We start from the raw sequence: 23,803 nt of genomic DNA on the forward strand, positions 1-23,803 counted from the left end.
GGTTGCATTGCATATTCCCCTTCAGTGTAGGTACTGACTAAACATCTCTCTGGACAGCAGCAGTTCTCTGCTGTATCCAAATGTAAAATGATCTATCCGTATGCAAATGGGACACAGACAACCTTACGCATGCAAAAGTTTCTTAACACCACACTGCCCATTTACCCACCCATCCTTGGTGGGTAAAATGGTGAAATCAAGTACAGTAATACCTCAGGTTACATACGCTTCAGGTTACAGACTCCGCTAACCCAGAAATATTATCTCAGGTTAAGAACTTTGCTTCAGGATGAGAATAGAAACTGTACTCCGGCGGCACGGCAGCAGCAGGAGGCCCCATTAGCTAAAGTGGTGCTTCAGGTTTCAGGTTAAGAACTGACCTCCGGAATGAATTAAGTACTTAACCCGAGGTACCACTGTATATCCATAAAACTGTTGAAGCTTGAGCAAATGAAAGGTGCTTTTTTAGGGTGTGGGCAGGTTTGAGCCAAATGGTTTACTCCACACTTCTATAACAAAAGAGGGTACAGTTTCTGTTGCCTTAGCTTCAGGGATGTAACCTTGTTCCACAATAAGTATTCAGTTTCAGAAGACCGTTTCTAGGCAGCTCCACCTTCAAATTGTCTGTATCTGTCTGTAGCTGGACTTGCTTCCAAGATTAAGTTCTGCCCTCTTCCTTCTTTCTAGGAGGCCACAAAGGTGGATCTCGGGGAGTACAGCTGGTTCAGTCACACTGGGCCTAGAGCTTCTGGGGTGCCAAAGCAGGTGCCACAGATATGACATCCAAAGGAAGACGAGTGGCAGACATGGGGGAGGGGGCGAAGAGCGGATTTTGGCATTTCACATGGCACCACTGAAATGTGAGACACCGAGGTTCACCACTGGAGGCCAACCATGATCTCCCTCCTTTTTTGAATGTAACCTCTTACCCATATCCTGCCTGTTTCTTCCCCAAATTCCATGCAGTGCACAGATATCACTACCCTGCCCTCCCCACAATTGCACTGATATGTGTGTCTTCCTGAGGACCTGAAGGGGGCTTTCAGTTTATGGATTAGCAAACTGAACTGCAGAACCCCAGGTGTATCTGAGAGTGCAAGAATTGAGATGTCTATCAGGTTTACAAAAACTCTCAGGGAATTGTTCTACGCTAGTCAGATCACTGAATGCCAGCTTTTATGGTGCTCCATAATAAAAAGGTAATAGAATAGAAGAAAACCTCTCAGTAGACTTCTCCTTGATATTCTGCCAGCAATCAGAGGACCAAACCATTGAGCAGAGATGGAGAACCTGTGACTCTCCAGATGTTGCTTAACTACAACCCCCATCATCCCCTGAGCATTGCATATGCTGGCTGGGAATGGTGGGAGTGGGAGCCCAACAATATCTGGGGGCCACAGGCTCCCCATCATTAAAGAGACACAAACTTCCTTTTGGTATGTCATCATCAAATTGTGTATTTCATGACCAAATTTGACAATTTTACACTGAGAAGAAACACCATTTGGTACAGTTACACTGCTGGAATGCAGCATGAACCTGGGGCTTTAAGGCACCTCTGTTTGCAATTCTTGGCTAATGTTTAAGATGAAGAGTAAATTAGCTTTGACATTCTGTATTCATGCAGGTAAAAAGGGAGAGATGCTGAACTATTAATAATCACTAGGAGAATTCAAGTGTGTAAACATAGCATCGGAATTCTGAAGAGTTCCCATTACTTAAAGTTTTAAACCTACTGTGGCTAAATTGCATTTATGTGAGCTCCTCACACTTTAATGTACATTAATTTGCTCCTCTTCCCATTAATAGGTAATTGTTTCTTCCCTGCTTCCCAAGCAAGGTGAGCGTTTGAGTGCAGAAAACTGAGAACAGAGCCTAGTGCGGCTAAGTTAAAAAGGAATGCTAAAAAGCACTTTAAAAAGAGTTCAGTCTATAAATGCCTCTTATGATCATTAATATTCCACTTTATTAATTTGCAGAGCACTGTTATTAAGTGTCTTATGTGTATTTACTCAGAAGTAATGAATTTCAAGCGGGTATGCTCCCAAGTAAATGTGTATAGAGGTTGCTCATTAACAATGCTGAGGAATCAAAATGCACCACCCTTGTATGTTGCTATCTATTTTTTGCCACACAACCTCTCTTTTTCCCTGTGCACATGTGAAAGTAGGGCCAGAGACATCATTTTTTGGTTTTAGTAGTCAATGCTGCTCTAAAAACTTCCCAAAACCGAGACACGTCTGGACACAGCAACCTTTGTTTGGGCAAAAAACCCAAACAGGTATATAGGTTTATATATTACAGGGTGAAATCCAGCTAAAACCTAGAGTATACTCACTGAAAGCAATGGACTTTCTCCCCACAAATTTACTGATTTCAGTGCATCGATTCTGAGCATGTTGGATATCACACATTATTGCTTATATTATTACTATACTTGCACCTGTGCTGTGATTATTCTTACGTATTATTCATCCTCGCCTTCCTTTGCCACACATAACTCAGCAGGTAACTACTTCACAGAACATATAGCAGACGATCCCCAATTGGTGTAAACTGAAGAAATCCTATCTGAGAACTTTGAAATACATCCAGTGTTAGCCTTACTCAGAGCAGACCCAGGAAAGATAATGGACATGATTTAGGCCCATGAATTTCAATGGGTAGAACTTAGTTGGCTACAACCATTTGGATGGGAAAGCGTGATCTTTGCTTCTCTCCTTCTGCCACCATTTTCTTTGGAAGCTGTAGGATAAAAGAAGAGGAAATGTGGACTTGGTCTCAACTGAGAGGATGACTTTGTACACAGGATCCATCTGCAAAGTAGAAGGACGACATCAGCCCTTGTTTGATATAGGTAAAGGTAAAGGTACCCCTGACCATTAGGTCTAGTGGCGGACGACTCTGGGCTTGCTTGCTTATCTCGCTCTATAGGCCGAGGGAGCTGGTGTTTGTCCGCAGACAGCTTCTGGGTCATGTGGCCAGCATGACTGAGCAGCTTCTGGTGAACCAGAGCAGCCCACGGAAACACCATTTACCTTCCCGCCGGAGTGGTACCTATTTATCTACTTGCATTTGACGTGCTTTTGAAATGCTAGGTGGGCAGGGGCTGGGACCAAACAATGGGAGCTCACCCCGTCGTGGGGATTCGAACCGACAGCCTTCTGATCTGGAAGGCCTAGGCTCTGTGGTTTAGACCACAGCGCCACCCGTGTTGTTTGATATATATATATATACACACATATATAGCCAAAACACACCCTCCATGTCCACATTTGATTTTCAAGTATATCTGTGCAGTGATTAAAATCCTCCCAAACAATGTGATTTACAAATGCAAAAACCACACATTCCTCATTTGGAACTGAGCATTCCTGTTTGAAAGTTTTCTGGAGATCTACAGGCTGCCATTCTAACCCATCTGCCCCACCCACAAGGGTTTGTCTTAGGAACACATTTGCAGTCTACTAAAAACAAGTCTCGTGTGTTCTCTGATGGGCATTTTCTATATCGATTCCATTTCTCTTCTTTGCATCCACACATGTATGTGTTTTAAAAAACGTTTTTAATAATTGTAATAATATTCGAGTACCTAACATCTGAAACTCAGAGAAAGAATTCCGTTTGCAACCTGTCCTCTCCCCTGACTCTTTGTGGTATATTGCAGGGCTTGGGTGGTGGAGAATGAGAAAAGACAGTCTGTTATGAAGGCACACAGACACATACCAGAAGAAGCCCATAGATTGGATGTAACAAGGAGCACTTTCTTCATAAATGATGGTTTAATTTCCAGCGAAAGTTTGATGGGAGCAACACTGTCACTTTAGTTGTACTTAATTATATGTTTACCTCCCAGTCCGCCTCCCCAAGTAAAAAAAAAAAAAAAAGTTACCTTAACTGTGAAGCTCTGCAGTAGTCTTTGCCTGTCATTTTTAATCAGGTTGTTGGAGGTAATTTTTGTTATGCCCCCTCATTACTGCCTTGTTTATCAATAGGTGCGCCAAGTGTCACTAGCTTTTCTCATCAAGCCAGGTCTGACAAAGAGCTGCAGCGCATGGGAAAGAGGCAGCTAGGTGAAACTAATGCCATAGATGTTTGATTCATTAGGAGCTTATTGTTAACGGGGATGTCTGATTGTAAAGGCTCAGTCAAGCAAAAGAGTGCAGAGTAATCAGTCGGATTTATAGTTTGCAGGGCTAAAAAAAAAAAAATCAAAAAAAATCAACATAAACCTTTTTGGATATAGCAGAAACAGAGGGAGGGAAAATCCCCTTTGGGCAGCCCTAACCTGAGACCTGCCAAATAAGGTCATGCTACATGAAGGTTGCCTGTTAGGTGATAGAAGATATAGGAGGATTAAAGCCATATGGCACAGCCTATCATACCTTCTGACTTAAGATAACAAAGCCAAGCATTGTGCTTAGCTGTTTTTGACTGACATCATCAATTTTATTTTATGTTGGTCACCTCCGGTAACAGGAAAAAAATGGCCCAGGGTTGATAACACATGCCTTTTTTATTATTATTAAGATGCCTTACAGCTAGTTCTTGTGTGCCTTTTCCCCCCTTAAAAAACAAAATATTTTTTAAAAAAAGAATTATAGGCTTGTTCTTCTATCAGCCGTCCTCCAGCAACTGTCAGCCTCCTTCTCTCTCTCCCCCCTTTCCCAATCTCTCTTGTTTTCAGTTTCTACCTTGCAAATGAGAGGCAGACTTATTCAGAACCAGATGTAAGGCTCCTAGAGAATGAGCGTAAGCTGTTGTACTTTAAGCCTAATGGGAAGTTTTATATGCAAGGGCCTTGAACTGATTAGTATAATTCCCTCTTTAATACAGCTGTCCCTCCAGATTAAGGTAAACCAAATGTTGCAATCAGAGATTAGTGTACCTTGCCAGTTATTAACATCCCCGGTTGCTCAGTAAGCACGTCAGACACTAATGCTGTGTATTTATTTGCTACTTCCACCCTGTAACTTGAACTTCTGCACCTGTCAAAGCATTCCAGGGTGTGCAGAGAGAAGGAGAGAAAAGCAAGACTGTATATTATTGGAAAGCAAAAGTTTTATACCTGTACACCTGTTTTGTCTTGTCACGAGTCTGAAGCTTTTTCCTCTTGTTTCTTTCTCCCCCCTGCCAAAACCACCAGGTGGTTTAATCCATTGCTTGGCTGGGTTTTATAAAGAAGGACTTTGTATGCAAAAATTGCATTTGCTACTCTCATATGCCTTTCCTCACCAAAACGAAGCGCTTCCATTAAAGGCTATTGTTTCCTTCTCTCTCTTTTTAACATAAGGGATTTTCTCTCTCTCTCTCCCGCCCAAACGATGGGCTGAGAGCTAAAAGAATCAGCAGCTTCGCCTGCTGGGCACTAATCAGTTAGTAGTGCCTCTCTTTACAAGGTGGGTCACACAGTTGTCTTATTACATTTGGCAGGATATCCTCTCCACCAGCAACACAGATGTTGAAGAGGACAATGTCTTGGTGATTGCAAAAAGATCTCTGCTTCTTCCACCCCCACCCAAGCAGATTTTACAGATACCATAAACAACACTTTAAAAAGCTAAGGACTTGTGTGTGTGTTTATGTGTGTGTGGTGGCCCTGAAAGCCAGTTCCATCTCAAGTATTTTCCCCACCCCACCCCAAATAAAAACACTGTTTGGTGTGCAGATTATGTTAACAAGCAGCTGATTTAGTAGAAACGTAAAGGAAGTTTGGAGTCCTGAAAAACCCCCCACTGCTGTGCAGTTTTTTGAGGTATACGTGTGATGCATTTTCACTGTTCGCGTGACTATGATCTGAGGAGCACTTACTACAATGACAACAATAAAAAGGAGCAGATGACAAACATTAATAATACGTGTGCACGTTCTTTCAAAAAGCCAGTCATCATTGTACTTTTTAGACAGCACAATAAATGTTATGGTCCCTTCAGATATTGCTGTTTTCCTATAATTATTGCGTGCCGAAGTATTTAAGACATTTACCCATGCAGTGTTGTTATTATTATTAGCATGTTTACTCCAAAAAAGCCCCACTGAAGTCACTGGAATTTACCTCCTACTAGCCATGTGGTCTGACCTTATGCCCGTTTACTCAGAGGTAACACCCAGGGGGTTTACTCTCAAGTCAGTGTAGACACAAGCTCACAGCCTCCAGGAGACCCGAAAGGAAACGAGAGAGTCAAAAAACATCCCCCTTCTCTTATTGGGTTTATAAAGTTTACTGCCTGCTTTATGCAGCCTGCACATTGCAGCTTAATTGCAGATTTTCTGCAAAGACAAAAAAAATATATGTCCATATCTCAGGAATTATGCCTTGCAGCCTACTAAATATGCTAATGTAGTCCTAAGCAGGGATAAAGTTCTTGCCATACCACCCAACAGTTGGGTGGGACGTGCTGCCAAGTGATTGTTAATTGTGCAGCGGGCGGCAGGCTTTACAATCCATCTTAATTGTCATACTTACTTCAGGTTTGGCGATAAGGCTCGATGTTCAGTTTAAAAGTGACAGTGCTGACAAGCGGGGAAGGGTGTGGGCCTGGGCTTGTGGTTCTGGAGGGGTTATGCGCTCTGACCTGCCGCACGTTGATATGGACAGTCTATAAGGGGATTTGAGTTGTCATGGGGTCCCCAGGCAGTTGAATAGAGCAGAGTGCCTGTCCTGCTTTTTCCTGTTAGGATCCTGACACGTGGAGCATTGATGAACTCAGCATAACATTGAATAGGAGCTTTTTGGCAGCTGAGAAACAAGGGCTAAGCTGCAGGTCAGAGATAACACCACTGCAGATCTCCTTGTGCACACAGCTACTAGCATGCTTTCTTTCCTCCTGAGTGCAGGAAACAGCTCATGTTTAACGCGTTCACTTTTCAGTTTTCCCCTTTCTTCTAAAATGGAATTTGACAGTTTGGGTTGTTCAGCTCCCCTCTTGTCCCCTTTACTCTTTTTTTTTTAACCACCTTTGCTTTTTACCTCATAAATACTCTCCAGAAAGCAGGAATTAAATATTGTCCTCCCTCATTTTTTTTAAAACCACTTTCCCATTTTTACCTCAGAAATACTCTCTGTGCAAGCAGGAGCTAATCTCCACCCCCCAACTTCTTTGCTACTTTTCCATTTTTACCTCAGAATTACACCCTGGGAAGCAGGAGTTAATCTTGTTCCCCATCCTTTTTCTATCACCTTTGCTCCCCCCCTTTTACCTCAGAAATACTCCCCAGGAAGCAGGAGTTAATCTTGGTAAGGAAATGATAAGGTAGGATTTTTATTTTTTTCAGGGAAGGGCAGAAGGATATGACTGGCTGATCACTTCTGAACACAACACAGGCCTCCTTTTATTTTTATTTTTTAAATGGTTTCCTTTGCTTTTTCCTTTCACATGCCTTAAAGTCAAAAGTTGCCACAATTCTGCTTTGGGAAGGTGGGGTGGAAGATACGAAAACAGTTTAAATAGTGAAGAGGAAGGAAATGTTGGGAAGGTAAATAGATAAAAACAGTTCCCCTTGTCTTTCCAGCAAGATCAGGTGAATTAGGTTGCTAGCTCCCCCCACCTTTGTTAAACTTTGATGTATTCTGGCTGGCACAGAGTTGTGTCTTTGAAGTTGTTTCATATTCAACCAATTTTCTTGGCACAGTTTCCAAATGCTAAATAACAACAGGGAGAGCATGAACATTGTCTTCTATGAAATGATGTCAAGCCGGCATCCTGTGTTAACGAATACAATGTAAAAGTTTCTATCTCTGGTTTTGGCATTAGGATTAAAACACTGCATTCCTCCTTCAGATATTTATGGGTAAATGACTTGAAGAGGCTGGAGGTTAAAAAGCAGAGGAATGAGCCTAATTCTTTTGTAACTGTATATGAGAATATGGGATTTTTTTTGGGGGGGAGACCCATGTACAGTTTACACTGTGCAGTCAGTGTGTTCCTCGGTGAGACTGCATGAGGGGTGGGATGAACGCAGGCTGAGATCTGCTGATCTGATGCAGGTTAGCAAGTCTTCTGTGTGCAGTTCAGCAACAATGGCCCCCCCTTGGGAGTAACCAGGAGCGGATTTTTGTGTAGGAGTTCCAGTCAATATTGGTACTCAAACAAATTTCTGGGTACAGAATTCTTTAAAACTTATGTAAATCCCTTTCCACTTTGTAGATCTTGGGGTTCCAGTAAAGAACAGAGTTAAGTCCTGCAAAGCTGAAGTTTGCCCTCCGCTGGATTCCATGTTAACCGGAATCACAGGGCTATTGCTGAAGACAGTGGCCCTATGACTAGATTCCCCTCCTCATCTCATAACTTGAAATCCATAGGGTGACATCATGCCATCTCTTCCCCTCATCTCTGCATCACATTGCAATCTTCTGTGGGACAAAGAAATGCATGGTGTGATCTTTCATTTAACGACAGTTTTAACCTGCCCTTTCTCCAGTGGGACAACAAGGCCGTTCATTACCCCATTCACAACAACTCTGTGAGATGTACTAGAGATTGCTGAGTGAGCTATGTGTCTCAGGCTGTGCACACATTATTGTTTACTCTGTATCCAGCACACTGCCACCACTGGTTTTCGAAGTCGTGGATATGTGGCGTTAGCCACCATCCCTATCTATCCTTTAGTTTCTTGAGAAATACTGATGTTTGACGTGCTTTCCCTCAAACCAGCTTTGATCCGAATGGAAAACTTTTGCCACATTCACTTCACAGTTAAGCTGAGGTGTGTACATTTGAGGCAGCCATTGCACATGCTCAGAAGACAGTGCATGCACCTATGACAGCTTATTGAATAGGAGTTTGGGCATGCTCATTGGCTGAAGATATTCTCACCCTATCCTGGTCTGACAGTTGACAGTATACTGCAATTAAGAATAAGAATAAGAATAAGAATAATACTCCGCCCATGTGGCTGGGTTTCCCCAGCCACTCTGGGTGGTTCCCAACCAAATATTAAAAACATAATACAGCATCAAACATTAAAAACTTCCCTAAACAGGGCTTCCTTCAGATGTCTTTTAAAAGTAAGATAGTTGCTTATTGCCTTGACATCTGCTGGAAGGGCATTTCACAGGGCAGGCGCCACTACCAAGAAGGCCCTCTGCCTAATATACTTTCATATGTTTGGGTAGTTTCACATCTCTGCTTATCAGGATTGCATCCTTCATCTTTTACCAGAAAAGCTGTCTCACCTATTGTAAACCTTGTTGCGATGTCAGAGGACAACAATAACTTCATAGGATCCCCACTGTTAAACAACATAGACGAATCATAAAACAATACCATCAATACCACTAGGCAGTGATGAACCGTAGATTGAAAGGAAGTATGTAAAAATGCTGCTCTTTCTTGGCTTTTAAAAAGTGCTTTGCTATTTGCCAAAGCATGGGCAGGGCATCTTCCTTTTTTTACTTAGAGGAAAAAGGAGTGGGCCTTTTTCAAAATTCATTTCTGTGGTTTAAGACAGAGAGATGGGGAAAAGTGATTGTGGGACTCTTTAACTGCTACCTTTTCATCTCATTGGTTTCATCTAAAGAGGCTGAAAGGTGGGTGTCCTTTCTCAGACAAAGGGTGGGGAGTGACAGGGGACATTTTGGTGACTGACTTGTTATTAAAGAGCTGAAGTAGTTAAATGTCATATGCTAGTTTAGGCTATTTTGTTTGTAGGAGCCTGTTTCCAGTTGCTACTGGATGCTTTTCAGTTTTTCCCCCTGTGGAAGCTGCAATGGAAGCTTTAGTCTGCTTTTAACTTGCGAGTGTCTTATGGAATTAGCATAAAGACAACAGTAACCCCAGTGGTGGTATAATACTGCAGCTGAGCTCATTAGAATGGGCACTTAGAACAACCTGGATTTTCCTTTCCAGGTCTTCAGATCTTTCAAAAAAAAAAGCGACAGGACGGTCACTTTCTTTTTCTTTATATTGGACAAAAAAAGGAGCAAGGGACCTCCACACCCCTCCTGCCTCTGCCCTCATCATTCAAGCACCCTTGTTTTGTGCAAAGTTCACTGCATCTCCTTGGGGCTCAATTCAAGAACCTTACAATGGAAAGTAGTAATTCATTATAGGAGAAGGCTGCAAGCTTTCCCTTCATTAATGCTCAGGGTTTCAACTTAAGGGAGCAAGTCATTCATTTAGGTGCAGTGCCTAAGGCTACCTCCAGGTCTCTTGACCCCCCCCCCCCCGGTAACACACACAGCTGGAAAAAGCTCCATGCTTTCGGGTGTGTGATAAGGATGGGCTTGCCTATGACACCTTGCAACCGCTATTTGTGTTCCTACAATGCACTGGTGTGTGTGTGTGTGAGCTGAGCCATCTACTGCTATTTCTCTTTCAGAAATCTCATAATATCAGACAAAGCGCAGGTTCTGCCCCAGTAGTATACAGTGGTACCTCGGGTTACATAGGCTTCAGGTTACAGACTCCACTAACCCAGAAATAGTACCTCAGGTTAAGTACTTCGCTTCAGGATGAGAACAAAAATCGTGCATGGTGGCAGTAGGAGGCCCCATTAGCTGAAGTGGTGCTTCAGGTTAAGAACAGTTTCAGGTTAAGAATGGACCTCCGGAACAAATTAAGTACTTAACCCGAGGTACCACTGTACTTTATTATCCTCTGTGCACCTCCCGCCATCTCTTTTTTTCTGGTGCCACCACTGTTCTAATCCAAATGTCAGCTTTCTGTGTTGATGTTCTATGCTGTGTTCTCAGATCTGTGGTTCAGCACACAGCTAGGAATGTGGGAAGTAAGGCAAGAACGGACAATTTGTCCACTGATACTCATGTGCTATTTGTGCAAAGCCATTTAAGACTGCCAGTTTTCTTTTCCTTGGGACTCTTGCGCATTTAACAGCTGAGGAGCAAGCGGGTGAAGCTTTCCCCAGCTGATAGAGGAACTTATGGTAAGTAGGTAAATCTACCAGTTGATGTTCCTGAAGTCATGCAGCTGTTAAGAACACAGGATGCCTTTCAGAAAAAAATATATATGGTAGCAACTAGAAGACAACCCAATGGGCTGGGCAGATTGTTGAGATTCCTTTCAGCTATGTGAACTGGAGGGGCATCAACACTGGCACTTATATAATATTTGGGTTTTCAAGTCCAGGCTGTTGAACTCTAGAGCTGCATTCATATGGCAGTTTATTCCATTTCCCCAAACTGTTAGATTACACATTATAGTTGAGCTTTCACATAACATAAAAGCCGCTTCTAGAACTATAGTGGAATATAGTGCAAGTTTAGCGATCCTCTTCATGTTATTTGCTTCCAGAAAAAATCTGTTTGCAAACGATATGTATATGAGTGCTAAACATGTGCTATCTTCCACCCTAGTTCTGGAACTGGCTTTGACGTCATGTGAAAGCTCAAATATAATGTGGAAATTAAGTATCGTGAAAATGGAATAAATTGTTATGTGAATGTAGCGTAAGTGTTGTGCAACTAACACCCTGCCGCAGCTTCGGGGTATGGCTGAGTTATTGGAATGTACAGTGTAGCCACTTGGGGCAGCAACATTTCTTAGGATGACTTGCATTAAAACAGCCTGTAAAATGTCCAGAGTACTAAAGCATCAATGCTTAGATTGGGATGCTTACACACTTGAGAATGATCAGCTACCTGACTCAAAATAATACAATTATAATAATATTATAATATATGTATAGTAATAGGAGCATGTTTGCCTTTGGGGAGCGGTGATTACTTGGCAGCAAAAAAAGAAAAGAAAAAAGGGTGAGGAGAGGTCACAAGACAAGGAGACAAGGCAAAGATTTTTGCAAGCTTTGCATGCTTGAAAAACACTAATGATGCTCACCACATACGTGATTCATTTCTTTAAAATGTCATTATAAGCAACCTAATTGCATATGTGGAAAAAGTTTGGTTTACTTTTGTATAGACTCTCAAGATGAAACGTTATTTTGTCTGGTTGTGTGTGTGTATGCCTCAGTTTCCCCTTCTGCTCCCTTCCATACCTTGGCAGAAAGAATGTAGAGTGATTTTGCCAGTGTGGACTTCTGCAGATGTTTGTTCTCTTGCTGCATATACTTTATACTTATTTTTCCTGTTGCATGGCTTTCAGTTCCAAGCCTGTTTTCCCAAGCTTCTATCTATATTGACCCAAGAGGCACCTTTTGAGGTGCAACCAGCATTTTTCTAACTCTTCAAATTGGTACCAATTGGACAGTGTCTGTGAATCACGGAAGATGAATCACAGTCCTCCCTCCTTTTTTATGCCAGTGCAAGCTGTAGACCTATACAGATACACAATATAGTTATATAGTTATACAGAATATATGTGTATGTTTGTGCATGCGTGAGAGAGAGAGAGAGAGATTGAGATTGAGATTGAGAAGAAGCTGCCTTACGCCATGTCAGATGATTTCCCCCCCTGGGTGCTCTACTCAGGGATCTTATATCATAAACGACATTCAGACCCCATTTTTCCTGTGTGCACACTTAGCAAATTAGCTTCCACAAAGCTACCTTTTGTCACTCATAATATTCATTGCTATTCCAACCATACCACCATACCACACACACATATATACCTTTTAACTTTTTATATGCTTTTTCCTAATGCAGCAAGGCTCTTCCCAGTTTTCCTTTGTACTACAGTGATAAGCTGACTGTTGCAGGATTGGGGTTACCACCATCACAGCACTAAGGGAGAAGCCACTACAGTTTCCATAGATAGTTGCAGTGTACATGCCCTGTAATAAGCAGGCTTGGAAACATAACAGCATTTCTTTTCAGCCTTTGCAGTCTGTGACATAGTTAATACCACCCCATGTCTTCCCTTGTGCCTTTCACTATAATGTTTGTGTAGCTCTTCCTGTGTTTGTCTGAGACTTCCAAAATCTTATGTAAACTCAGAGAATGTTATGAGGTTTGGGTCCTGAATAAACCAACCCTGCACTGATTGTATTTATATCTGGAAGAGTTGTGAATTATTTATGGAACAAAAGGGGATGCCTGCCACAAACGTTGCGATATTCAGATGTATCTTCACACATTTAGGTGTAATAAAGGAGTAAGTAAGAAGGAAATGGAATGAGGCAGGACAAATGCAGGGCTTATTCATACTTACCTTTTGGCCATGCTTTAAAGCTCTGTGTCCACATGCTTTTTAATTTTTTTTGCTCCATTGCTTTCCCTAGGAAAACCTGCTCTTTAATGCTGAATTGGAACAAATGGCAATTCGAGTTTTCTGTGGATTGCTGTTTGCTCTGATTAAGTAGTAAAGAGTGGGTTTGCAGGGAAAGCACCAGGGTAAAAATAACATTAAGTGCTTGGACATGGCGCTTTAAAGCATGGATCTGTACACAGAAACACAGCACAAAAGGAAGTCTGGATGAGCTCACAGTGTTATGATTAAGATATCTATTGGTACAATTTGGTAGTTTAACAGAACTGTGATCTTCAGATGAAGAACAGTATATAAATTTAATGAGCAATAATAATAATGGTTCAAAGATAAGTTTTTACCCACCCTCAAGGCAAAAGGTAAGAGTTGCTCCATTCCTTAGGTTTGGTAGAAGAATATTGTCTATTGAATCTTTTAACTACTATTCATTACATCATTACCTAATCCAAATTGTTTGTACTGTTTGCATAAATTAACCCTGGTGTATGTCTGCATAGCTGACAGAGTGGGCAAGGGTGCTGTTTATGGGTAAATTAACCTTAGTTGAACTTGTTCCTTGGATTTAGGATTCGTATTCTGATCTAATATCAAAGTAACCACATTGCTTTGAAAAACCATATTTGGTTTTATCCTGTCCTGGTACCAAAAACCAACAGGAACCTAGAGTTGTCTGTAGAAAACTGTTTCAAAGCTGTCATAACTTTAACACAGGGATAGGGCATCTGTGGCCCTCCAGAGGTTCTCCAGTTCTCATCAACCCCAGTGTGTATTGCCAATGGCCAGGGATAATGGAAACCATAGTCCAGCACTGTTTTTCTATATCTGTGTACTTCCCATCTCTGCTTTTCTATATCTGTGTACAGATACCCACTTCTCCCCAGTGGTAGCATTTTCCCCTCCACAGCCCTGCGATTGGAGAATTTGGACATCATATTCTGCTCTGTAGAGAAATGTGCCTGGGCGTTGGCAGGATATGCTTTTCAGCTGAATCATCTTCTGCTCATCTGTGTCTATTCAGTTGGGTGGTCTGCTGCTCCTATCCGCGTATAGGCTTGGGCAGAGAACTTAACCATGGAAGCAAAGAGTTGAGTTGATGTCAGCTAAGCAGAGGACTGCTCTGAACATCAAGGGAAAGAAGACATTTCTAGAGTTATACTAGTGAGTGAAGCCCATAGCCATACATCCTAAACTTTAATGCTAAGGCACATGTCCTTTGGGGAGCTGCAATCCTTCTGGACTTCTTTCACATTCTGTGCCTAAAGAGGGAACATATGTACGGTATTTGATTCTCCTTCTCCTTACCCCAATGATGTAAAATGCATGTGCCACACCTTACAGAGGATAGTCCTCTATCCAAAAGTTCTGTCAAAGGGTAATTCTATATTTGAAGGACTCTATATAAAGGGTGGTCCGTTTCACATCCAGTTTAAAGGTCATAAAGAATCATAAAGAGTAGGGACCCTGTAAAGTTGACTGAGCAGGTCAGTCTTCCCAAGTATGGTAAGATACCTTGTATGTCTATTTAAATCATAGCAATTATTTCTACCTTTGTAAATCTAGTATAGGCAAAATTTGTGCAAAACTTTGTCTTTGTTTATCCCCTAGTATGCTGATACTAAGATGGAATAATCCTTCCTTTTCAAAAAACAAAACAAAACAGCAGGATGAGACACACAAGAGGAGTTCAGTAGTAGAGTACAGTGGGACCTTGGGTTAAGTACTTAATTCGTTCCAGAGGTCCGTTCTTAACCTGAAACTATTCTTAACCTGAAGCACAACTTTAGCTAATGGGGCTTCCTGCTGCTGCCGCACCGCCGGAGCATGATTTCTGTTCTCATCCTGAAGCGAAGTTCTTAACCTGAGGTACTATTTCTGCGTTAGCGGAGTCTGTAACCTGAAGCGTATATAACCCGAGGTACCACTGTACATGCATTCACATGAGTCAGATATGGTAAGTTCCTAAGGGCTCAGCTGGGGAATCTAAGTGAAGGCAGGGCATGGTTGTAGCCAGGATTTTTGTTAGGGGGAGCAGGCCTTTTGTTAGGGTTGGCAGAACCTCAGTTACCTATGTATTTTTATTGATTTTTATTGATTTAGGGGTGGGTAGCTGCCTCTCCCTACCCCCTCTGGCTACACCCATGAGGCTGGGGCATCTCTGGCTTGGGAGTCAAATGTAGCCTACACCCCTTTCTCCTCAGGCCACATTCCCTCATGTCCTACTAAAGTGCTTTTACTTTCCTGGAATGCATTCTTGAACTACAGGGCAATAGGATGTAGCTAAAATTGGGGGGAATCAGAGGGTGAGGCTTGGGGATTTCATTACTTCCCCATAACATTTGAGTTCCCTTCCAAAAGATTCAGTGGACCTGTGGGGTGAAAGACTGATGGAAGATCACTGAACCAATGAATTACTGTGGGCCACATAATACAGTACGTTGCAGGGAGATGTGGTTTGGCAGTGTCTGTGCAGCTGCCCATTTGGGCTTGTGTACTTGACCTGCTGCTTTGGAACAAACTCATTCACACTCCCCTGAAATTCTGCCTGTTGCTGTTCAGAGAGCCTCACAGCCGGTCCTAAGACTCCCTGGAGTCTGCAGGTTCCTGTAGGCCAGGCCAGGGCATTATAATGCACAATCCCTGAGGACCAGTCAGAATGGATGCCTATTGTGGGCAAGTTCAAATATAAATAGGGAGGACCTTTTTTTACTACTTGTCTCCTGTAGGTTGTTCAAAGAAAATCACAATAGGCTAAAAATAATGAATCCAGGTGGCTGAATTTTCCACATTCAAGGAGAGTTACATGCTGATATTCTTATCTCAATGCCATGCTTTGGCATTACATACTTGTTTGCCCTTTTCAGGGATCAGAAACCACAAGCTATTGTATGCAGTAGTGTATATGAAACCTTGTAGACTGTTTGGCTGTTTTACCTGCACTCTTTCCTTTACCAGAGAGCCAGTGTGGTGTAGTGGTTAAGAGAGGTAGTCTCATAATTTGGGGAACCGGGTTCGCGTCTCCGCTCCTCCACATGCAGCTGCTGGGTGACCTTGGGCTAGTCACACTTCTTGAAATCTCACAGCCCCACTCACCTCACAGAGTGTTTGTTGTGGGGGAGGAAGGGAAAGGAGGACGAGAAAGGAGAACGTTAGCTGCTTTGAGACTCCTTCGGGTAGTGATAAAGTGGGATATCAAATCCAAACCCTTCATCTTCTGTTCTTCTACCACCATTGGGATACTGGAGTCAAAAATAGGTGTTGAGGAAATATTTGTGTGGGTATTGCACTCCAAACTGTTATACAGGGCTGGTCACTTGATTCTAAGTATGCTTGAGGCCTATTGTTGAGCAACCAGAATATGGTTACAGTCATATCTTGGTTGTCGAATGGAATTGTTTCTGGAAGTCTGTTTGACTTCCGAAAATGTTTGACAACTAAGGTGCGGCTTCTGATTGGCTGCAGGAGCTTTCTGCACGCAATCGGAAGCCGCGTAAGCCGCATTGGATGTTTGGGTCCAAAGAACGTTTGCAAACTGGAACACTCACTTCTGGGTTTGTGGCATTTGGGAGCCAAAACGTTTGAGTCGCAAGGCATTCGGGATCCAAGGTACGACTGTATTTAATGCTATATCTATAGCGGATAGACTGCACCCTGGTACAAGGCCTGATAGCCTGCTTCTACATCATGGGGAACCTGTGGCCCTCTGGATGCTGTTGAACTACAGCTCCCAGACAATGAGCATTAGCTATGCTGGCTGGGGCTGATGGAAGTTTGAATCCAACAACACCTGGAGGGCCACAGGTTCTCCACTTCTGCTGTTGGCCACATCCACACATGTAGCTTTCCCGCAAACATGTAGCCTTACCACAAAGGATCTTGGGGACTGTGGGTTATCTCTCACAGAGCTACAATGTCAAGCACCCTTAACAAACAGCAGTTCCCAGGATTCCTGGGTGGAAGCCATGTGCTCAAAATATATTATATGGATGAGAAAGTAGAGAAGCATGATGAGCACCCTCATCAAAGGGTCGGGAGGAAAGGCCAACCCATATCCTCCCATATATTTTCATCAGATGAAAAGAAGGACTTTCTTGTACACTTGTAATACTCCTTCTCCTTGTGGTTCCCATACACCAAGGATTTCTTCCTAGCCCTCCTGCACACCCTTCAACATGTTGAGTCCCAAAACTGGGATGTGCATCTTTGAGTCTATGCTCCTATGTGAGTAATGTGACCTACGCAAGATCATAGAGCCCAAAAGATGTGCTTTTTCAAGGTTGTCCTCTCACTGTCCCCCCAAATGCATGTGTTTATGGGTGCCCCCTGAGATTGTGCCCTGGCAAAAGCACTTTTTTGGGGGGATAGGGGCAAGATTTCAGTGCAAAATCATGTGATATCATGGTGTCCAAAATGGCTGCTATGTTCTCCTGGGAAAAAATGGGATGTCCAGGTTCCTCAAGGACACTTGCAGGTTATGCTGCTGCCAGTTACATGTTTCTGAAGGTACTTCACTTGCTGTTTTCCTTTAGAATGCAATCACCTATCCTGCACTGACCTCTGATGCAAGAATGTAACGGACCATAGCCACATCCCCTTCATTTGTGCAACCCCCCCACCCAGCTTGCAGTCTTGTGAAAGTCAAGATTGTGTAAACACTTGAATCTGTTTGCAATTGCGGCACCCAAACACATTCACTGATATTTTGCTGTCTGGGTAAGCAGTGGTGGCGTGTGGGGAAGAAGAAAGGCTACCCCAAGGAGGCTTCTCAATTATTTACCAAGATCAGGAGCAAGAAAATAGGTTGACCAGGGTTAGAGCACATCAGAAATGGATAGTGAGAAGACTGGTTGGCTTCATCCAAGTCCACATCCACATAGACATTCCTCTTCATGCTTCTGCAGCCATATTGCTGGGCATTTAAAGGTCCAGGCTTGCCAGTTGCGACCTATCAACCCTAGATCCATCATTTGCACACAGCATGTATGTTATTAGGCACATCTTGCCTAAGGCAATGCTTATGGTCCTTCTTGGATGACATATCACACATAAGCCACAATGACACTGTTGTAGTTAATTTTGGTTAATGTTCATGTAATAAAAAATAGTTTATGAGGGGTAGCTGGGTGACAGATGATCTATATATAAAAATCCATCTGTACCTGACTGGGTGTGGCTGAGATACCACAGAATATTTGAGGATATTATGCCATGAATGTGTTGCTACAGGAGGTAGGAATAATCACTAGCAGCTGTCAGAAGCAGGAAGAGATAGAGAGTGGTGGGGAACGTCTGGTCTGGAGGCCTAAATAGGCCTGCCACCCACACGTCTGAATTGGGCCCGCAAAGCCATTTTAGTCAAAGCACACTGACCTGTCACCTGATGTCATATCTCAAATCTCAGCACTAAGTACTAAGGTCACAGATATTTGATATTTATGCTATGGGAATACAGCTCTAAGATTGGAGATAAATCTAGGTTTGCTTCCACCTCAAACTTTGAATGACACAATGTCAGGTAATTGATAGGTGGGTGGCTGTGATGGCAGCAGATCAGGCCACATGATAGCATTCATAGCATTTTTCCTGCAGCAGATAGAAAAAAGTGAATATTCAGGAGGAGTGTCACTCTTGGCCAGCAGTTGCTGCCTATGTTGATTCCCTCACTCTGTCTAATGGTACGAGTGGCCAGGCCACCACATCCATCAATCCTGGCTGTCCAAAGATTGTCTGCTTTCTGAAACACCCCTGCCTCTACTTCCCTCTTTTTACTCTGTTGTCTGACTGTCCTCTGTGATGAGTTGAAGATTGCAGACAATCAGGACTCAGTCTTTCCCTCTTATACTCTGTAAAGTGGGGAAATGTGCACTGCTGGCATTACATTACATTATACTGGAGTGATGTTTGTGGACAAAAGCCCTGATCTCTTTCCCTCCATTTGGGGATGCAACTGACGTACCTTGCAAGCCAGTTGTGCAAGGAAGGGCATAAGTAGGCTCTCCTAGCTTCTGCCTTCTCTTCCAGTATTTAGGTAGTGTCTAAAACTCACCATGATCATTGTTATTTGATTTATAATAGTGATAGCTAAAGCAGAAGGTAAAAAACAAAACAAATGGAAAGTCTCTCAATCAATGAAGGAATGATAAATGGGTGACTGTGTGAAATAACTTCCCTTCACATTTAGGGTGGGTGTGTGAGTCCTATTTGAAGAGCTGTCAGAGGACAGTCCTCTATTTGATGGACTCCTCTATTTGAAGGTGTGTCTGGTCCAAATCTGGTTTAAAGGAAATGAACCACCAGCAGGACAGTGAGCAGGGCTTTGAAGTTTCCCATTAGCGTTTAGCACCTGGGCAACAGACTGGGCAGGCACACAGGCCACCTGCCAGAGTCTCCCCCACTATGGTAAGAGGTATTATATTTCTATTTAAATTAAATTTTAGTAATGATTTCTAAATCCACTCTTATGAAAATTAATTAGCACTCGCAAGATGCAAACATGTACCCTCTTTTATCAAAAGAAGCATTGCACCCCCCCAGCTTTTGGTGATTTGTAAGTGGCTACCCTGCTCACATTTGAAGTATTGGTCATATTTCAATGTGAATTTTAAAATGATGTCTCTGTGCTGCTTTTGTGTGCAGTGCTAGTTGCCTTGCCAGTCTCAAGCTGGCACTGTGGGTTTTCTGTAATCACTGAACTGAGAGGGGAAAAAATATAGACATGCACACAGACAGAGCTGGCCTTTATTTTAGATTGCTTGTTGCTGCTGAGTTGAACAAGACTGCAGTAGTTGCATTCATAACCCTTCTTGTTAGCCTATCAAGTAAACATCTTAGATACTAGATTTTAAATATGTGACATTTAACCACAGTGTTTGTTATGCCGGTGGCTTCGCTATGGGCCATTTCAAACACTGCAGTTTTCGTACACAGAAAGCACTGCCTTTAGGTGTGTTGTGTAACCTGCACATAGGTTGTTTCTTTTTAAAAAATATATATAAATATTGCAAGGTAAGCAGGTGTATGACTATCTTTTTATCTCTGTCTGTTTAATCACAAGTGCAGATGAGAAACTATGGCTAACTCCAGCTTCCTAATGTGTGTAGATGAAGCGAAACACATGGACACATGCCTATCACTCATACCCATCTATATGCGGGTTTCATCCTTTTCCCTACATGCAAAAGTGTAATGTGTGAAGGGACCGCATTATGGGGAAGCAATAGTTAGTATTAGGCTTTTAATGTTTCACCCTTTAAAATAGTCTGTCTTAACTTTAAGTTGAGATTCTCCTTCCCTGGAGATCTTTGGGAAATAGATTCAGGTAGGCAGCCGTGTTGGTCTGATGCAGACAAAATAATGTATTTATTTTTTAAAAAATTGTCCAGTAGCACCTTAGAGAACAACTAAGTTAGTTCTGGGTACAAGCTTTTGTGTGCATGCACACTTCTTCAGATACACTGAAACAGAAGTCACCAGACCCTTATATGTAGTGGGAGGGTGGGGTGAGGTTTTTCTCAGAAGGGTAGTAGGAGATGGGTGATTGCTTACCATACCCGTTGAGTCAAAACCATTGAGGTGCTACTTGACAATTTTTAAATTTTTAAAATTTATTTGGAAAATAGGTTTTTATTTAGATAAACAGCAAGTCACTATATACTATACTATATACATATACTATACCATACTATACTATATACAGGTAACTTGCAATTTGCGCACATTTACCTTGTGCACATTCAGCTTTATGTGCTTGGAAAAAATATTTTTTTAAAAATAAAAAGGGGGTGGAAATGGGGCAAAAAAGACTTTGGCAATCTCCCCTGCCATTGAACCCAATGTGTTTTGATCATATACCATTTTGGGTTTACACACAATTCCTGTTATGTAAATTGAGAGTCACCTGTACTTAGGACTGCCATATTTATGTCCTGAGCCAATTTCTGAAAGGCGGAACTTTGTCCTGGAGCTCGACAACTTTTGGGGCGTCCTGCTTTTTACTTTTTGAAATATGGCAACCCTACCTGTTGTACTAGCAATACACTCATAGTATTGTTCACATGCTCTTGTGTAATTGAGTCACAATAATTAGTTGGCCCATCACAATTAGCATCACTCCTTGTCACCATGCCTCTCTGTCAGGATGCTGTCAGAGGCGCCCGGCTGGTTGCCCAGGAAAGTATAAAGGCAAGGAAAAGTTTCTTCTTTTTTATTTCAATCTTTACAGAGAGAGGCTGGAGAACCCAGCCTCTTGGATAATGGCATTGTCCAGAGTGAATCTCCACCCTCCGTCTCTTCTACTTCCTCATTTGTCATCATCATCACCTTCTCTACAGGTCCTGCTAAGTGCCCTCTGTCTTCAAGCTCTTTGCTCTCCTACTCCTTTGCTCACCGGGTTCTGGGAGATGGAGAGCCTGGAACGCTTTCTAATGACAACGTGTCAGCCAGGTGCTGCTCTGGCTCTCCCATGTTTCCCAACTTTTCTCCTCATCTGCTTCTGAGCTGTGACCTCCCTCAAACCCCTGTTGTTAATCTATACTGTTAAGTTGTGGGTGAACATATCAGACGACACAGCGATTCTTCAAACAGCTCTTGTTTATTCAAAGGCCAAAACTGAACTGAACTGAAGAGCTCAGTCAGCCTGCTTATATAGAGCTCCAGAACAACGTAACTGTAGCAACTTTCTAAAACTATCCAATCACTGAACGTCACTTTCGATCCTTCATTTGCATAACTATCTACAGTATCCAACTGCTGGCCCAGGGTGAGAACTTCAGTACATAACATATACTGTCTTCCTCTTCCTCCTCCCTGGAAGGGTCAGGATGGGGAGGCGGTCTCCATCATTCCTCCTCTGCCCAGTCCCTGACAGCCTCTCAGTAAGCTGTGGCTATCTACACCGGTGCAGGAAGGCCTGGTATGAACTGCAGCCTCTCCCTGACAGCTGCCTGCTACTGTCTGTCGGCCTGAAGACTTCCTCTAAACCAGTGGTTCCCAATTAGCTAATTACAGTGGTACCTCAGGTTAAGTAATTCATTCTGGAGGTCCGTTCTTAACCTGAAACTGTTCCTAACCTGAGATACCACTTTAGATAATGGGGCCTCCCGCTGACACCGCACCGCCACCGTGCAATTTCTGTTCTCATCCTGAAGCAAAGTTCTTAACCCGAGGTACTATTTCTGAGATAGCGGAGTCTGTAACCTGAAGCATCTGTAACCTGAAGCGTCTGTAACCCGAGGTACCACTGTACTGAGGACCCCCTGTTTTCCAAAAGCCAAGCCGTGGACCCCCTACTTTTGAAAATTTTGATGGCTCTATTGTAGTTACCTCTGCAAAGCATTTTTTTGAATAAAATGTGGGGGAGGCAAGGGATGGGGCTGCGGACCCCCTGGGTGCATTCCTCTGACCCCAAGGGGTCCCTGGACCCCTCATTGAGAACTACTGCTCTAAACCATTTCTTCCTCTGCAGGCTGCCTGTGCATCGGATCTGCAAATAGTACAGTGCGTGCACAGTCCCAGATAAACATGGGGAGAAGATTGAAGGAGGGGTTATACTATGATCCACCCCCTGCCACCATGTGCCCCAAATTTAAACTTCATTAAACTCCCTTTAAATACTGCACTTAGAAACATAATCACGTCACTGAGGACTTGTTTCGGTGAGGAAAAGCAACCTGCCTACAGTTTGCTGAAGCTACATCCATCTCAGAGGGAAGGAAAAGCTTTTAGGTCCGCATGCCAGTTCCATTCAGAAACCGTACAAGTTTGGAAACTTTGAGGATGAATCCGTTGCTTGGTGTGTGCATTGTGGACAAACGGACATACTGTACCAAAGAAATGCACCCACCATCATGAGGCATAATTTAATCCAGGCAAGATTACATGGGAAAAGTCCTTCTTTATTGTCCACAGTGTCCCAAAGTATTATTCAGACACAGAAAAATTCAAATAAGAAAGCAGCATTAACAGAGGTATCTAGGCCGAGGCACTGTGCTCAGCCTAAGATAAGGATCTATAAAGTCAGTGTTCGCCCCTGGGTTGTTAACATTTATTTATGTGTGTTTTAGCAGCCGATGTATTTCCATTCTTCAGACGCATTCCACTCACCCTTGGAGATTATGTTTCAGTGAACAATAATGACCGCTGCCCTCCAACACGATATTTTAAAAACAATCGTCTAGGAGTTATATTTATTTTAATAACTGCCATCCCCCCCCGCCTTAAACTTACCAAGACGATTTACTTTATTGGCTAATTTTGCATTTACATGAAGTAATCGGTCAGAGAACTCTCATGGGCGGAAAAAGTGGTTTTCCTCGGAGCAGCTGCATCAAAAGGGAGGTGTGTGTGTGTGTGTGTGGGAGAGAGAGAGAGAGAGAGAAACCATTAGAACACTTTCCCTCACGTTTCCTCTTTGGCACATAGATTCACAGAAAAGTATGGGCCCCTAGGTAGCCAGGTCACATTCCCCAGTTCAGATGCTGAAGAGAAATGTAGTAGAAGGACACTGTGTTGAAAAGAATGGCCCCCTACAGTTCTTGTGGGAAATGTCCCGTCCTGGGGTGGGGGGAATGGTTTGAAATAATTTTGCGGCTGTCTCTAATCTGGCTTTCTGCAATATGCACACTGCAAGCCTGTCTTCCACAGCCTGAGACCTGTTTCCTTTCTGCCAGTACCTTAGTATC

General features: G+C 42.8%; 1 long non-coding RNA gene across 1 annotated transcript in view; it reads left to right on the forward strand.

Moving 5' to 3' along the window:
* LOC309380251 overlaps positions 1 to 23,803 on the forward strand; it is a 123,275-nt gene that overhangs the window by 30,487 nt on the left and 68,985 nt on the right. The gene's annotated exons all lie outside the window — the stretch shown is intronic.

This window comes from Podarcis melisellensis (genome assembly GCF_964234715.1).
Source record: "Podarcis melisellensis genome assembly, chromosome: 1".
NCBI classification, from domain to species: Eukaryota; Metazoa; Chordata; class Lepidosauria; order Squamata; family Lacertidae; genus Podarcis; species Podarcis melisellensis.